This window comes from Marmota flaviventris, chromosome 13, assembly GCF_047511675.1.
Source record: "Marmota flaviventris isolate mMarFla1 chromosome 13, mMarFla1.hap1, whole genome shotgun sequence".
Lineage (NCBI taxonomy): Eukaryota > Metazoa > Chordata > Mammalia > Rodentia > Sciuridae > Marmota > Marmota flaviventris.
The window spans coordinates 91,513,810-91,533,336 of NC_092510.1; the positions used below are offsets into that span (position 1 = coordinate 91,513,810).

General features: G+C 35.3%; 1 long non-coding RNA gene across 3 annotated transcripts in view; it reads left to right on the top strand.

Moving 5' to 3' along the window:
• The window catches only part of LOC114100301 (uncharacterized), a 111,413-nt gene that overhangs the window by 43,158 nt on the left and 48,728 nt on the right, over window positions 1–19,527 (top strand). The gene's annotated exons all lie outside the window — the stretch shown is intronic.

Below are 19,527 nucleotides of genomic sequence, written 5' to 3' on the forward strand. Positions count from 1 at the left end.
ACAATAAGAGAGGTAAATAGGGAGCCTACATCCTGGGAACAAATTTTTACTCCTCACACTTTAGATAGAGCCCTAATATCCAGAGTATACAAAGAACTCAAAAAATTAAACAATAAGAAAACAAATAACCCAATCAATAAATGGGCCAAGGACCTGAACAAACACTTCTCAGAGGAGGACGTACAAACAATCAACAAGTACATGAAAAAATGCTCACCATCTCTAGCAGTCAGAGAAATGCAAATCAAAACCACCCTAAGATACCATCTCACTCCAGTAAGATTGGCAGCCATTATGAAGTCAAACAACAACAAGTGCAGTCGAAGATGTGGGGAAAAGGGTACACTTGTACATTGCTGGTGGGACTGCAAATTGGTGTGGCCAATGTGGAAAGCAGTATGGAGATTCCTTGGAAAGCTAGGAATGGAACCACCATTTGACCCAGCTATTCCCCTTCTCAGACTATTCCCTAAAGATCTTAAAAGAGTGTACTATAGGGATACTGCTACATCGATGTTCATAGCAGCACAATTCACAATAGCTAGACTGTGGAACCAACTTAGATGCCCTTCAATAGATGAATGGATAAAAAAATGTGGCATTTATACACAATGGAGTATTACTCAGCACTAAAAAAATGACAAAATCATGGCATTTGCATGGAAATGGATGGCACCAGAGCAGATTATGCTAAGTGAAGCTAGCCAATCCCTAAAAAACAAATGCCAAATGTCTTCTTTGATATAAGGAGAGCAACTAAGAACAGAGTAGGGAGGAAGAGCATGAGAAGAAGATTACCATTAAACAGGGATGAGAGGTGGGAGGGAAAGGGAGAGAGAAGGGAAATTGCATGGAAATGGAAGGAGACCCTCATTGTTATACAAAATTACATATAAGAGGAAATGAGGGGAAAGGGAAAAAACACAAGGGAGAGAAATGAATTACAGTAGATGGGGTAGAAAGAGAAGATGGGAGGGGAGGGGAGGGGGATAGTAGAGGATAGGAAAGGCAGCAGAATACAACAGACACTAGTATGGCAATATGTAAAAACGTGGATGTGTAACCAATGTGATTCTGCAATCTGTATACAGGGTAAAAATGGGAGTTCATAACCCACTTGAATCAAATGTATGAAATATGATATGTCAAGAGCTATGTAATGTTTTGAACAACTAATAAAAAAAACATATGTACCATAAAAAAAAAAGACCTACTAGTCTTCCAGCATTAGTTAAGATCTCTTTCTTGACTAGATTCGTGTGTTGTCTTGTAGACTTTTGTTTTTTCTTTCTGGTTTCAGAGATTGAACCCAGGGGCACATTCCCAGCCCTTTATTTTTTACTTTGAGACAGAATCTTAGTAAGATGTTAAGGCTGGCCTTGAACTAGAGATCCTTCTGCCTTAGCCTCCCAAATTGCTGGGATTACTGGTATGTGCCTCTGTACCCAGTGTCTTATAGATTTTCTTATAAGATTTTTATTTTTTTATTTTTTCATTCATCTTAAAATAAGCAAATTGATTTTATTAATTAAGTAAATAAAATTGATTAACTTTAAATAAATTCACCAGGAATAAGATGGTGTTTGATGGGGTCCACTTTTTTCTCCATTTGGATTGCCAGTAGTGCCAGCATTAATGATTCGTCCTTTTCTCACTGATTTTTAAAACACTATCTTTGTTATACTTTCACGTACACTGTGATCTAATCCCAGGTTCACTATTCCTCTGACCTATTTCTTGTTGATTTACTTAAATTGGTGTTAAAATATGTTCTGATATTTGTTAACATAAAATTCTATTAACTTTCTTGTTTTTCACACTTTCCTTGGCTATTCTGAGACATCTGTCTTTCATTTTAGTTAAAGCTTATAGTTTTTTTTTTTCTTTTTAAAAGATCTGACAATGTGTGTCTTCCCTGATACCTCACACATTAAAGAAGTCATTTCTTTTCTGAGTACGTATCTTCAAAAAACAGCCAATGTGATGCTCAATTTTAAAAAAATCCAAGCCTTCCAATTAAAGAACGCTGACTTCACCATTATTACAGTTTTAGGAAGTTAGTCATTGCAACTAGACAGAAGGTTTCATACATTTCTTTATTCTACAAATATTGAGCCTCTCCTATGTCTCGGTACATTCTAGTGAAGAGAGACAGATAATAAATGAACAGGCAAATACATGGTATGCCAGGCTATGTCCATAAATACAATGGAAAGAAGAAAGCTCGGAGGGTATGTCATTTTATACAGGGTGGTTGAGAAGCCTTCACTGATGAAGTAAAATTTGGGAGGAGTCTTGAAAGAAGTGCAAGAATGAGCCATTTGGCCATTTAAAGGATGAATGGTTCATGCAGAAGGAACAAAAGAGGCAAAGTCCTGGGAAGAGAGCAGGCTTCACTTATGTGAGGGATAGCAGAGAGGACAGAGTGCTGCAGTGGAGCGAGTGAGGGAGACAGTAGTTAAGATAAGGCCAGAGATAGAGGTCAGGCAGCAGTTTTATCTATATGTAATTGAGGGAAAGCACTTGTGATGCACGTCACTGACAGAGAATTAGTATCAAAAATATATTTTATAAATAAACAAACGGGATGCAAATAATTTTACAGAAATAGGTGAAAATATGTGAACACATTCACTGAAGATGAAGCACATAAAGACATATTCCATTGCTTTATTGATCAGAGAAATGCAGAGTGCCACAAAGAAAAAGTTTATGTCCATTCTATTGGCAATACTGGGTATCTGAGAGCATGCACATCCACAGGCTCTCTTGTTCATTGCTGGTGGGGGAATTTAAGTTGGTACACCCACTTTGGAAAATAATATTGGCACTCACTCATAGGTTCAACATTCACATTCAGAGATTACACTTCAACTCAAGAAGACATGTATATAAACATTTATAGCAACACTGATCTTAATATTTAAAACCTAGAAATTCTTCAAGTGCCCATTAATAGGACAGCAAATAAATAAATTGATAAATTGATAGTTGCACAGTAAATTATTATACAGTCATCAACATGAATGTTAGTGATAATTTCCAGATGAATCTTGGCAATCTAATATTAAGGGGAAAAATAAGTCCCTGGAAACTACACGAAGCATGATAACCTCTTAATAGTTATAAACAACCAAAATTTTAAAATGGACTTTACTCCCAGAACACATATAAAGGATATAAATATATATTTTTAAAAAGAAGCTGGGCATGGTGATACTGCCTCTAACTCTAACAACTCTGGAGGCTGAGACAGGAGGATCAGAAGTTCAAGGCCAGCCTGGACAACTTAATGAGACCCTCTCTTAAAATAAAATTAAAAAATAAAGGGCTGGGATGTAGCTCAGTGGTAGAGTGCTTGCCTAGCATGTGAGAACTCTGGGTTCCATACAAACAGATACACATGAATGATGAACCAAGTTCAGGAAAGTAGCTATTTTAGAGGGTCAAGTGAGGAAGATAGGAAAAGACACAAAGGCAGGTGTTGAAGTTACTAAAGGTTGTAATTTTTTTTCATTAAAAATAAATAAGCAAGACCAGCATGGTAGCACACACCTATAATCCCAGCAGCTTGGATCACGAGTTCAAGCCAGCCCCAGCAAAAGCGAGGCACTAAGCAATTCAGTGAGACCCTGTCTCTAAATAAAACACAAAATAGGGCTGGAGACATGACTCAGTGTTTGAGTGCCCCTGAGTTCAATCCCTGGTATCCCCCTGCCAAAAAATTAAATAAATAAATAAGCAAGATGGGACTAGGGATGTGGGTCAGTGGTAGAGCACTTGCCTAGAATGCAGGAGGTTCTGAGTTCAATCCCCAGCACTGCCTAAATAATAAATAAATAAATAAACAAATAAATAAATAAGCATGACAGCAAACAAATAAATGGTATATAGGCTTCTTTTGAACCAATTACAATAAATGTCATGAACCAAGGATTGTTGTTTATCTAATTTTGTGTACCTGCAGTCTGTTAAAAACATAAGTGTGAAAAAAATTTACAAAAGAGGCAATACAAATAAATTATAAAAGATGCTCAAACTCAGTTTGAGAAATGAGAATAAAATTGAAATATCTTAACTGTTTTGCTAATAATAAAATATTTGATATTACTAGACTAGTACCAAGTAAATAAATATAATAACAAAATAAATAAAATATTAATAAAATTTATCCACTGCTGATTAGAAAATGAATGGTACAATTATTAAAGAGTAGTTGAGCAACCTGAATCAACTTTACAATCCTTTTGACTGATGACTCACCCTAGGAATTTATCCTACAGATAAATTTACACAATGATATAATAAATATACAAGGATATTTATTGGAATATTACTTACAATAGCCCCCAAATTGCAAACAGTACAAAGTTAACAGGGATGGGGAAATAAATTGATATATGACCATAAAATGGAATATTAAATAACCATTAAAAAGAATAAGGTTCTTCCTTGAGTGTTAATACCAAAATCAAGAGCAGCCACTAATTAGGGCTGGGGATGTGGCTCAGCGGTAGCGCACTCGCCTGGCATGCGTGCGGCCCGGGTTCGATCCTCAGCACCACATGCAAACAAAGATGTTGTGTCCGCCGAGAACTAAAAAAAATAAATATTTTTTTTTTAAAAAAAGAGTAGCTACTAATGATATTTTCATGCTATTTTATTTTTTTATGATTTTTTTACTTTATTGGTTGTTCAAAACATTACAAAGCTCTTGATATATCATATTTCATACATTTGATTCAAGTGGGTTATGAACTCCCATTTTCACCCCGTATACAGATTGCAGAATCACATCGGTTACACATCCACGTTTTTACATATTACCATACTAGTGACTATTGTATTCTGCTATCTTTCCTATCCTCTACTATCCCCCTCCCCTGCCCTCCCATCTTCTCTCTCTACCCCATCTACTGTAATTCATTTCTCTCCCTTGATTTTTTTCCCCTTTCCCCTCACATCCTCTTATATGTAATTTTGTATAACAATGAGGGTCTCCTTCCATTTCCATGCAATTTCCCTTCTCTCTCCCTTTCCCTCCCACCTCTCATCCCTGTTTAATGGTAATCTTTTTCTCATGCTCTTCCTCCCTGCTCTGTTTTTAGTTGCTCTCCTTATATCAAAGAAGACATTTGGCATTTGTTTTTTAGGGATTGGCTAGCTTCACTTAGCATAATCTGCTCTAATTTCATCCATTTCCCTGCAAATTCCATGATTTTGTCATTTTTTAGTGCTGAGTAATACTCCATTGTGTATAAATGCCATGTTTTTTTAATCCATTCATCTATTGAAGGGCATCTAAGTTGGTTCCACAGTCTAGCTATTGTGAATTGTGCTGCTATGAACATCGATGTAGCAGTATCCCTATAGTACACTCTTTTAAAGTCTTCAGGGAATAGTCCGAGAAGGGCAATAGCTGGGTTAAATGGTGGTTCCATTCCCAGCTTTCCCAGGAATCTCCATACTGCTTTCCAAATTGGCCGCACCAATTTGCAGTCCCACCAGCAATGTACAAGTGTACCCTTTTCCCCACATCCTCGCCAGCACTTGTTGTTTGACTTCATAATGGCTGCCAATCTTACTGGAGTGAGATGGTATCTTAGGGTGGTTTTGATTTGCATTTCTCTGACTTCTAGAGATGGTGAGCATTTTTTCATGTACTTGTTGATTGATTGTATGTCCTCCTCTGAGAAGTGTCTGTTCAGGTCCTTGGCCCATTTGTTGATTGGGTTATTTGTTTTCTTATTGCTTAATTTTTTGAGTTCTTTGTATACTCTGGATATTAGGGCTCTATCTGAAGTGTGAGGAGTAAAGATTTGTTCCCAGGATATAGGCTCCCTATTTACCTCTCTTATTGTTTCTCTTGCTGAGAAAAAAACTTTTTAGTTTAAGTAAGTCCCATTTGTTGATTCTTGTTTTTAACTCTTGTGCTATGGGTGTCCTATTGAGGAATTTGGAGCCCGACCCAACAATATGTAGATCGGAGCCAACTTTTTCTTCTATCAGGCGCAGAGTCTCTGATTTGATATCAAGCTACTTGATCCATTTTGAGTTAACTTTTGTGCATGGTGAGAGAAAGGGATTCAGTTTCATTTTGTTGCATATGGATTTCCAGTTTTCCCAGCACCATTTATTGAAGATGCTATCCTTCCTCCATTGCATGCTTTTAGCCCCTTTATCAAATATAAGATAGTTGTAATTTTGTGGATTTGTTTCTGTGTCCTCTATTCTGTACCACTGGTCCACCGGCCTGTTTTGGTACCAATACCATGCTATTTTTGTTACTATTGCTCTGTAGTACAGTTTGAAATCTGGTATCACTATACCTCCTGATTCACACTTCCTGCTTAGAATTGTTTTTGCTGTTCTGGGTCTTTTATGTTTCCATATTTCATGCTATTTTAAAAGACACTTCTTTCCTCTAATAATACCAGGAATTTTAAACAAGGTAGAGTATGACAACTTTCTCATTACTACCCTCAACTGCTTGATTCTTGGTAAATGGACCCTATATTTATATGTAAAAAGCTTTTAAAGCAGAAAATCCTAATGGTACCTCCATTATGTACAATTTGTTGATAGAAAAAAATCCCCTTCTTCAAATTGAGTTAAAATTTTGTGAGCAGAATTTTTTGTTCTTACTTAGAATTAAACCATTTTGAGAGCTGAGGTTCTTCTATTTGATCATTCCTAGGTGCAAAGAGAAAAGTCAAATTGAGTAATTCTTTCCCTCAATAAATATTTGTTGAGTTTCTATAATATGACAGGTACACTCTGGTGCTGGTCCCACAACTATGCACAGGAAGCATACAGAAGAGCACGAAAGAGTACTGATAGATACTTATGGGCCAGAGGAGAAAGTGCTAATAGAGAAAAAGCAAAGTTTGGTGGATGCATCAGAGTCTGGTGGATGAGTGGGGCATCCAACATGAAAAGCAGAGTCTGGTGGATGAGTGGGGCATCCAATATGAATTTGAGGTTAAGGAAAACCCTTTAGAGAAGGTGTAGGTAAAGTGGGCCTGGAAGGATAAGGGCTAGTCCAAGAAAGAGGAATGTGTTAGAAGTCATGACCAAACTTAGAAAGGTGAGGAGGAGCATGGTTCTTGCGGGTGGGGGTGGGTGGGCGGAGACATATTTTTAAAATGAACAGAGTAGATAGAAAGATATAATAGAAAGAAATATAGAAATATAGATTTAATTAATTCATTTTAATCTTTAGTAGCTTACTATGTGGTAGGTACTCTGTTATGTGTTGAAATAATTAGGTTGGAATAAAAAACCAGGAAAAGGGCAACTAGCAGGACAGAAAACTTTTAGAGACTGATTATTCTGCTCCAGCCAGATACTGTGGCCTCCATCTCTACAATGCCCTTGTGGGTGGATGTTTCACCAGAAACCATGGAGGCCAAAAGGAAGTGGTATAGTGCTCCAAGAAAGTAACTGTCAACCAAAATGTCCCTGGTGAAACAAACTTTGATGTATTTATTCGTAGAATCCCATCCAGCAATGAAAAGAAGGGAAGCGTTGTTAAACACAACAACCTGCTTCGCATTTCAGCCTTATGCTGAGTGAAAAAAGCTCATCTCAATAAGTCATATACTATATGACCTCATTTATAAAATGCTCTCCAAGTGCCAAATTTCAGCATTTGAAAATAAATTAGTTGTAATACCAGAGGGTAAGGAGGGTCTGGAGGAGAGAGTTACACATGAGTTCAAATGGGACATTTTGTGGTAATGGGATGCTTTTGTATCTTGATCGCCATGGTAGTTACATGAATCTACACATTTGATAAGATTATATAGCTAGATATGCACTGCTTCGATGTTAATTTCCTGATTTTGATGATTTGAGATGTAACATTGGGGGAAACTGGGTGAAAGGTATACATGGTCTCTAAAACTGCTTATGAATCTGTCATTATTTTGAAATAAATTTAGGAAAAAACCTTAAAGAATGCTTTTCTTTATGTTTTCATAGGTGTCTTCAGCTAAAAATATTTTGTTATGGGATTCCTCAGGAAGCTGATCTTTCAAATTAAAATATACAGTGGCAAATATAGGACTTTTTAAAAATTTATTCTTATGAAGGTTGGTTTCACTATTTTTGGGTTCTTACACCATGATCAATGGTAGAAAACACAGTTGATTAAAGGGAGACTATCATAATCTAAAGAAAAATGTTATACTTACTGGATAGAGACATCTGAACTACAGCAAATGTCAAAAACTTGTCTAGTGTAAGTGGAGGGTGTTAAGTGAGCAAAATTTGGAGGTGTTTACATACACAAGTTTATATAAACTCGTAGATACAAGTATGCTCATGAGCATAGACTATTTCTGAACTGCTATCCAAGAAATTTATCAGTGGTTGCTTCTATGGAATTCAATCTAGTTTTCTGTTTTATCCACCATCACTATTAGAACTCATCTAATTGCAACCAATTTGCCCTCAATAGTTGGTAGAGTATTTATAGGACAGATTCTTACCAGCAGATATACATCTTCTGTAAGTGATTCTTTATTCTTTAGATAAACGGAAAAAAAATAGTTTTAAATTTAAACAAATGCCTATTATTACTGGAATAACATTACAATATCTAGATTTCAATTTCATCCACCCACTCTTTTGTTAGCCATAACAAGCTAAACACTTTTTATATGTTAAGCATAATGCTTCAGTTATGGAGTACGTGACAAATCCAGGCCTGCAATAAGCTGATGATCTGTTATTTCTATTTTACTAAGTCCTTTATTATCTTCAAAAAGGCGACATTAATATTATATAACTGGCCAGCAGCTTGTTTTCATTAAGGTACAATACCCTTGGAGGGTAAATAATGTGTAGAATATAATATCAAAGAAATAGGGTTTATTTAAAAAGTCATTAGCTCTTACATAGCTCTTACAAAATGATTCAAAACAGCATTCAGTAATATTGCATTACTTATGAAAAAGATCATAAAAGGACAACATGGAGGAGGTCAGAATTTGAATTTTAATTTTTCTATGAGAGAATTTTAGTAGGTTAACAAATTTTTTTCTCTGGTATAGCCAGGTTTCTATAGCAAGTTGCTTTTAGTTCTGTTCATATTGGATGGAACATTTAAGTTTAAAATTTCCCCAAACAGCAGTCTGAAACTATCCTCTTTCCTTGCCTTATTTCTTTCTGCCTAGAATTATTATATAAAATATAATACCCATGACATTATATTATATACTTCTTTGCTTATTTTCCTTCTCCACATAGATTGTAAAGCTCCGTAAGAGAAGTTACTTTGGGTCATTGCTGTTTTCCACCACCTAGAACAGGTCCTAGCACCAAGAAGGGGGTCAATAAATATGTATTCAGTGTTAAAAATATGAAAATAATTAATGCATTGTTTCCTCAAATAAGAGATAATTCTGATTAATTTATTTTTTGACTAAAGCTCATTATTTTAGATCAGTTCTATCAATCATTAAAGATAAAGATTCATCAATATTTTATATTTACCTGAACTGATGCTCAATCCATGTCAACAATAAAGCAAATAAAATCAATAGCAGTATTTTTTTTTTGAATTAATTCTTTTCTAGAAAAGGAAGAGAAAATTTTTTTTGGAAAGTAAAACTGCTTCTTCACCCCCTTCTAACATATTAATGTATGGAAATTTGGCCACCAATCTCAGTGTCTGATTCTAGCTAACTCAGCCTCAGGAAGAACGCATACTTAAGTAAGGGAAACCACCTCTTCTCCTTGAAATGCCTGAAAAATTTTTTAGGATGTCAACTGATGATTTTTGGATTAGGGATGAAGTGTCTATGGAGCTTCCTTTGCATTCCTTTATCAAAGTTCACCCTGATTGCATAAGGGACGTTCAATAAAACCCTCCTATTTAACTTGTGCTGTTTTGAGAATAAAAAGGTAATTATGAAGACATGTGTCAGAAGCCGTCCATGATTGCATGTGGGTCACTGTGCATGGAAGCCTCATGGATAGACACATCTGGTATCTGGGAATGACCAGTGGACATTTCCTCTGGCCAATTGCCCAGGGACAATGAGAATCTCTATCCCACTCTACTGTGGCCCACACTGCACCTGAGATGGGTGTGATCTTCCAAGATGTCAATCAACCTGCTGACTATAAGACATCAGGAGCAAGACTCCTCCCTTGAAACCTTATCCCTGCCTTTGATGTACCCCTTAAATAAACCACCATAGCCATTTTCCCTTTGCCTAGTTCCAGAATCCATATGGACTAGATCTGTCAGGGGCTTTGCTTTCTGTAAATATATTTCTGAGTATTTGTGCTTTGTTATTTACAAATTATTTGAGATTGTAAATTTTATGGTAGCTTGGATTATCCTGGGCAGGAAGAAGAACCCCTTAATGAGATGCTGGCCATTGTCACCTGATAGACATGCCCTGGGATCTATACTGTCCCAAAATTGATTTTATATGTTTTCTTAATAAAAGATAAAAAGACCAATAATTTATTCAAAGACTATAAGAGTAGTAACCTAAAAATATTTGAGCTCTCATCCAAGTATATCCTTGTAAACAGTAATTAAAAGTGTAAATTAAAAGTATTAAGCTCTAAAGTGGAATCTTTGGCTCCAGCCACTGCATTGAGCTTGTTTATACTGGAGGTATTAGATGTCTACAAGCATAAGATGGTTTTTGGTAGGCATCTGCCAACAGTAGGTTTTGCCTTCATATTATGTATTGGAGTAAAATAGAGGCTTCTGATATTTAATTTTTGAATACATTTAATGAGCAGATGTTTTAAATCTGTACTTTATAATACAATGGCCATTAGTCAGATATGGCTGGTATATCCTTATAAGAAGATTTAGTAGGAGAAAAAGAATTTAAGATGTCTCATAAGTTTTTATATTGACTACTTGCTGAAATAAAATTTCGGATATAGTGAGTAAAATATTAAAAGCAATTTAATCTGTTTCTTCTTACCATTTTTCAGTATAGCTCCAGAATTCTTAAAGTGACAAATGTGCTTTATATTTCTATAGCTAATATCACATTGGGCAGGCTTCATTTGGGTATAACTTTAGTGTCTCAGCAATGACACTAAAGATCATTTGAAACACTATATCAAGACTGTGGCCCATCTAGCCAGATTATTTTCTGTCATTATGACCTCAGTGACCTTTTTTTTTAAGTCCAGTGATGTTGATGAGTTACATATTATTCTATACAGTGTGCTTTTAAGGCCAAGATTTGGGGATGAGCGCTACCTATGATTTTGCCATAATTACCCCAAATTTTACATAGTTACTTCCTAAGAGCTACTTTACCTTCAGTCTTGATGATCTAAAGAGAAGTACTAGGATAGATTGTTTCCCAGGCATTATATTTTTAAGTGTATAAAAGAACAGAAAATTGAATTCAATACCATTCTCTCGTGCTGTTTGAGTCTTCTATTACTGGTGATGTCACCAGATTCTTTTGATGATGAAAGTGTTAGAAAGGCACTGTCATAATGAGTCATCTGGTGGCAAGTTGCTGTCATTGCTACAAAAACAATAGAACTTTGTCTCATTTGAAAACTTAAAGGATTTTAAAATGTTCTACCTTTAGTTACCTTTGTTGTACTTCCTTAGCTTTGTGACTGATCTTTACTCAAATGGTGTGTTATATGTATATGTGTGTGTTTGACAGGGATAAAGTGCAGCAGGCTTTCTTTTTTATCCTCTTTTAGATGTTGTCTAGTTATTCTAGGCAGACCAAATTTTTTCTTTGAGTGTTTTAAAAGTATTTATTTTATGATTATAGAAATAATACATTTTCCTGTTATAAAATACAAGTACATAAAAACACAAAGGAAAAATGATCACTTTTAATCACACTATTCTGACATAGTCATGCTTAACTTAATATGCACCATTGTTTTCCCTTCCCATTTAAAACTAAATTTGTTGGGCTGGGCTGTAGTTCAGTGGTTAAGTGCTTGCCTGGCATGTGTGAAGCACTGGATTCGATCCTCAGCACCACATAAAAATAAATAAAGATACTGTGTGTTCATCTACAACTAAATAAATATTTTAAAAAAATAAAAATAAATTGTTTTTCTTATTTAAAAAGATGTGCATGTGTGTGCACACAATAAAAGATTCTTAAAGAAAAAAAAAAGAGTGTTATAGTATACATTGAGTCATCTTCTACCCCAGCACCTGACTCCTCTTGTTGCCCCATCCCCAGTATTGACCACTCTTCACAATTTCTTGGGATTTATTCTATAATTATTCTATGCCAATAGAGACATGTATATTTTTATATAGTTCCCTTTTAATGCAAATGACAGCATACTAAATATATTCTTAGTATTTTCAATTTCTCACTCAACAAAATATTTTGAAGATCATTCCATTATACTTCATACAAATGTGGCTCATTCTTTTTCTGTGGGTGAAGTGTTTTTAGTTACATGAATGTATCATTTATTTAAGATGTTTTCCATATTGCTAGACATTTAGATTGTTTACTATTTTTGCTCTTATAAGAAATTCCACAGTGAAGTGCTTGAACATTATAAGCACTCGTTGAACAAATAGTGAAGGACAAGTTCCTCGTATTTATGTTGCAAGATAAATTCCTAGAAATGAAATTTCTGGGCCATAACTTAAACTCATTTAGGGCTGGGGTCGTGGCTCAGTGGTAGAGCGTTTGCCTGGCATACATGAGGCACTGGGTTTGATCCTCAGCACCACATAAAAATAAAATAAAGGTATTGTGTCCACCTACAACTAAGAATACATATTTAAAGAAAAACTTAAACTCATTTAAAATTTAAGTAAATATCATTACACTGCTTTCTATAGAGGTTGTATAATGAGCTTTCAACATCAGTGTATTGATTTATCCTATTATTACTATTATTGGGCATCTTCTCACTTGTTTAAAGCCATTATATTCTCTAAACTGCTCATAACTTGTTAATTTTCTATTCAATCTTCGTTTACATTTTAAAAGTTATTTTAATTTTGACATAATTTTAGATTTGAAGACATAGTAATCAAGACAACATGGGATAACTGTGTTTATGTGGGTATGTCTCTGTGTCTTCTATTCTGTTCCATTGGTCTTCATATCTGTTTTTGTGCCAATACCATGCCTTTTTTGTTACTATAGCTCTGTAGTATAATTTAAGGTCTGGTATTGTGATGCCTCCTGCTTCACTTTCCTTGCTAAGGATTGCTTTGGTTATTCTGGGCCTCTTATTTTTCCAAATGAATTTTATGACTGCTTTTTCTATTTCTATGAAGAACATCATTGGAATTTTAATAAGAATCGCATTAAATCCATGATGTAGCCACATCAGCTTAATTCACAATAGCCAACCTATGGAATCAACCTAGGTGTTCTTCAACAGATGAATGTATAAAGAAAATGTGGTATATACACACAATGGAATATTACTCAGCCATAAATAAGAATGAAATTAAGACATTTGCCAATAAGTAGATGTAACTGGAGAATATCATGCTAAATGAAATAAGACAGTTTCAAACAACTAAAAGCCAAATGTCCTCTCTAATACATGGATGCTATACCACAACAAGGGAGGGTGGGAAAGGGTGGAATAGAAGTCCATTGGATTAGACAAGGGGAATGAAGGGAATGGAGGGGGGAGGCAGTAGGAAGGACAGTAGATTAATTGGACGTAACTTTCCTATCCTTGTATTTGAATACACTACCAGGGTAACTCTGCATCATGTTCAACCACAAGAATAGAATCCTAATTAGAATAAGTTATATTCCATGTATGTATATTATGCTAAAATACACTCTAATGTCATGTATATCTAAAAAGAAGAAGAACAACAACAAAAGACCATATGGTTTTTAAGATAAACAAAGAGGTTATTGGAACAGAATAGAGTCCATATATAGACCCACATATATATAAACAACTTACTTTTGAAACATAAAAAAGACAATTTATTAGAGAAAGAATAGTCTTTTAAAGTGGCTCTGGAATAATTGAATATCCATAAGCAAAAATAAAACCAAAAAGTCAGTATGTCATCATACACAAAAATTAATTCTAAATGTATCATTGACCTAAATGTAAACTCTAAAGTCATTAAATATTAAGAAAACATAGTTCCTCCATTTTCCCCACTCCCCCACCAGTTATGGATCAATATTCACTTATCAAAGAGAACATTTGGCCTTTGGTTTAGGGGGAATGGTTTGTTAAGCATGATATTCTCCAACTCCATTCATTTACCTGCAAATGCCATAATTTTATTCTCTTTTAATGCTGAGTAATATTCCATTGTGTATATATACTACAGTTTCTTTATCTATTCATCTATTGAAGGGCATCTAGGTTGATTCCACAGTTTAGCTGTTGTGAATTGAGCTGCTATAAACATTGATGTGGCTACATTACAATAGTATGCTGATTTTAAGTCCTTTGGGTATACACTGAGGAGTGGGATAGCTGGGTCAAATTGTGGTTCCGTTCCAAATTTTCCAAGGAATCTCCAAAATGGAGGAACTTTGATTGGACTGAGGGGAGGGGAGGAGACATGGGGCAGGAAAGATGGTGGAATGAGATGGACATCATTACCTTAGGTACATGCATGACTGCACATATGTTGCGACACTGCATCGTGTACAACCAGAGAAATGAAAAGTTGTGCTGCAATTGTGTATAGTGAACCAAAATGCATTCTGCTGTCATATATACCTAATTAGAATAAATAAATAAATATTTTAAAAAATAAAACAGAAAAAAAACAATAAAGAAAGCTTCATATTAGGAGAAATAGTTTTTTAAAAAAATAGACAAAAGATTTAAATAACCACATCACCAGAAACACATACACACACACACACACAAATAAGTGTAGTCACTCCTTAGTATTTATGAGGGGTTGGTCCCAGGACCTACAAATGCCAAAGTCTGTGATGTTCAATTTGCTTATATAAAATGGTGTAGTATTGGGGTATAAGCTAACATACACTCTCCAGTATACTGTCAATCATCTCTGGATTACTTATAATGCCCAATGCAATGTGTAAGTAATTGTTATACTATATTGTTTAGGGAATATTGACAAGAAAAATTCTGTACATGTACAGTACAGGTATAATTTTTTAAAAAATATTTTTGATCCACAGTTGGTTGAATCTAAGGATGTAGAAGGCCAATGTATACATGAGAAGATGGTCAATGTTGTTAGTCTTCAGGCAAATGCAAATTAAAACCAGAATATCAAATTACTGCACTCCTATGGGAATAGCTAAAATTAAGAAAACTAAGTGCTGGTAAGAATATAGAGACTGGATCTCTCATATGCTGTTGGTGGGAATATAATATGATACAGGTGCTTTGGAGAAGAGTTTGCAGTTTCTTAACAAGCTAAGAACACACTTATACAATCTGGCAGTTTTACTCTTAGGTATTTATTCAGATAAATGGAAGTATATGTCTATAAAAAGAGCCATATGTGATTGTTCATAGTAGTTTTATTAGTAATAGCCAAAAACTGGAAATAGCCTTCAATAGATGAATGATTATCCTACTCCTGACACCAAGACAAAAAAAGATGAATGATTAAATAAACTGTAGCATATCCATTCATTAGAATAGTATTGAATAATAAAGAGTGAAGTATTGATATACACCACAGCATAAATGAACCTTAAAATAATTATACAGTGAAAGAAGTCACGCACACAAAAGAGCTCATACTGTATAAAATTCTTAAACATAAAACATTCATACTACATAATGTACATTTTTATGTTTTAGTTGCCCAGAATCTGAGCATCTTTCTTTTAGGGATAACTCTGAATCTGAGAAGCAGCAGTATTCTTCTTTTCAGTGTGGAAGCTGAAATGAGCAGAAATCTCCTCTTTCTCTTTCCACTCCTTGCAGTTACTGATGATCCTGGCTTTTGGCTTTTCTGTGTCCTTCTGGCACTAAGACTGTCATACCTTCTCAGTTTCTTTGTTGTTCCATTTAATTACTTAGCAGTTTCATCATCTGTATAACCAATTCTGACACTAAAATATCTCATTTGAAATACCCAGATTTTCTGATTCATCCTTCTTGATATAATTTCTAGTATCAGAAGTGGTCTGGTAATCAGCTTTTACTGTAAAACGAACAACCCCAAACCTTAATGGGTTGAAGCAACAATGCTTTATTTTTTTTCATGAGTCTGGCCATTTGTGTGCTTCTGTTGATCTGAACCAGGCTCATTTAATCTCATCTAGGGAGCACTCATGGAACTACAATCATCTGTTGGTTTCTTGGGGCTTTCTGGCCTGTATTCACATGTCTGACTGTTAACTGGGGGCAATGCAGAATGTTGTAATGAATTTATTATGTTCAATCCATTCCCCTTTCTCTTATGGCTATGGATACAGAGAGGAAATAATGGTATTTTTGCAACTATTTACCAAAGACCCTTAGAATCAGATTTTCAGAATGAGATTTTAGGATTGGGTTGCTCACCCATTTGAGTTGGACTAACATAAAACCTTTTTACAAGTAGAACAGGGTTGCTACAAACCTTGGGCATATAGTGGCATCACAGTTATTTAGATTACCTTATCATCTCTAGAAACTTGGGAAGAAGAATCAGTTGAAGGGAAGACTGAGAACTAAATTGCTGCTGTATTGTAGCACCACGTTGTGGTTATACTGAGTACAAGATGTGTGGGAAGGAATGCCGCATCTGATTGTGCAAAAGGAGTTTTGGAAATGAATTAAGAAATCCATAGAGATTTAAACTCGAGTCATAGACACAGAGCCAGATGAATTTTGGGGGCCATTGTGTGTGTGTGTGTGTGTGTGTGTGTGTGTGTAAAGCATATACAACTGAGAATAAGGCCAAAAATATAATTGTGTAATGTGGTTAATCAGAACTTCTCAAAGTATCTTGTGTTAAAATTAGAGAACTTGGAAAGACTTGGACTACAAGTGGGATGAGAACACTTGGGTGGAGTCAGATGAATCTGGAGTGTCCCTTGTCAGTGGAAATATATTTCTGAGGAGACAAGACTTTTCCTGCTTAAAAATGCTTTGTTATTCCTATCCAAAATAATTGGATCTCCAAGGGGCTTTTGTTCTCATTACCTGTAGACCAAATATCTGGAGTCAAATACATGTTAAGGTTTGATCTCTAGGAGACAGCTACTACCATAAAAGAATTTCAAGCTCTTGCTAATGTGTATTAGTATGTAAACCCATAAGAGGATGGATTATAAGGATATTATACCAACATGAATGGAATATAAAATTGGACTCAGTTATTGAAACAAGTATACTTACTTGAGATTCTGGACTTAATGTTATCTTAGTTAACTGTGACAAGGTCTAAGAATTTTCTTGATTATTAAACTAAGATTTGAATTCAGTGGTAGCCTACAATTAATGAAGTTTAGATGTCATAATTTCACTGGCATAATGTAGAAGAAATCCAAAGGTTTAGGGAGGCAGGAATGTTGGAATGAATTTATTATGTTCAATCCATTTCCCTTCACCCTGTGCTCCCCAGTGAGGGTGAGGCTTTGAGGACATTTTCCTTCACTAAGTCATTGAGAAATGAATCAGTGTGGGGAAATTCTGAAATGAGCCTTCAATTTCAATAAGAACAATGGGTACTATATTAATGAACAAACTCTAGGCCTGGAGATGGAAATCTAACTTGAGTTGTCATGACAAATAGTTATGGGGGAGGCTGAGGCAGGAGGATTGCAAGTTTGACATTAGCCTCGGCAACTCAGAGAGACCCTGCCTCAAAATTAAAAATAAAAAGGGCTGAGAATGTAGCTCAGTGGTAGAGCACACCCCTGGGTTCAATCCCCAGAACTGAGTGATGATGATGATGATGATGATGATGATGATGATAATAATAATAATAAATGGTCTCTTGATACATTCCTATAACTAAGTCAGTTTACAGACCATGAGTCCTTTGATTAAAGGGGAGTTGAGATGCTGCATTTAATGTTATCTTAGTTAACTGTGACAGGGTCTAAGAATTTTTCTGCTTATTAAACTTGAGGGAGGACATCAAGTCACTTACTAGAATGACTGTGTACTTGGAGGAAAATAAAGAATGGATGCTAGTTCTGAGTTGAAGCATTATTTCTAGAGTCTGAAAATGCCACTGTGGTCTACTGAACAGAATTGAGACTTAGGGAGAGTGGAGGATAAATAAAAATTTGCCCTGAATTTATTTTAGAGAAGTCCCAGAATTTATAAAAGTAAAATCTACTGCTGAATTTATGATTGGAATATTATACCTAGCAACTTGTAGAATATTTGCAATAGTGTCTGTCCCAAGGAGTAAGGGCTAAAATGCTAAGAGTCAAATGAAAACCAGTGGAAAATCTCTCCTACTAAGATAATAAATAAAAAGTATTGGGCTGGGGATGTGGCTCAAGCGGTAGCGCGCTCGCCTGGCATGTGCGGGACGCTGGATTCAGTCCTCAGCACCACATAAAAAATAAAATAAAATAAAGATATTGTGTCCAACGAAAACTGAAAAATAAATATTAAAAAAATTATCTCTCTCTTAAAAAAAAGTATTAACACTTGTAAAGATTAGTGTTGCCATTTAAAGACTTGAAAATTAACAGGCTGTTAATTCCTATCACATCCTTGTTTAACTTACTTGCTTGGCCATATAGAAGCCAGATGGATTTGGAAAATTCCTGTGAATCCCTGTAAAGTTAATTAAGTGGTGACTCCAATGACAGCTACTTTTCCAGGAGCATCTTTGTTGGAGCAAATCAACTGGCAGTTGGTATTCAGATAAATGTGGTTTTCCTATATCAATTAGTAAAGACTATCAAAATCAGTTTGCTTTCACCTTAAACCTCAGAACTGAACTCATCTAGACATTTCACAGGATATGATTGTTGACATCAAGCTAATTGGATCATTTAAGTAGAAAATAGCAAGAATCCCAGATGTCATGCTAATACAAATATAGCCCATAAAAACGTAGGAGCCTGACACATCAGTGACATTTCTGAGTAGCAGGTATGCATATCTGCTCTAGACAAGATCCTGTACCTTGCACCCCTTTTGACTAAATTCAGAGGCATAGTGCTCTGGATATTGGAGGCAACATCTACTGTATTTGGGTGTGCCACTCTGACCTATATATTGAGCACCTGGTAACCCTGCACATTTTGAAGAGAAGGCTCTATGAAAGGTTCAATATACACAGCAAGATCTGTACCTCTTTGCATGGGCCAGGTAGAGAACCGATGCTTGATCCATGGGTACTTGAACTATTTCTTCCCCTACCCATTAATAATTCAATGCTCTCTGATCGAACAAACTAAAAGTGTGAATGTATGCATCTGCAATCCATTGAATTATAAGTTTATATGAGATTGAACTTGGACAGATTGGAAAATTGGTGAAAAAATATGAAGTCCTTTATGGACTTAGGAAATAGGCACACACAGCGATGATTTATGTGTCCCATGAAAATGTTCTCCAAAGAGCAATATCAGTAGAGGAAATCCTCAGTAATCAAGTAAA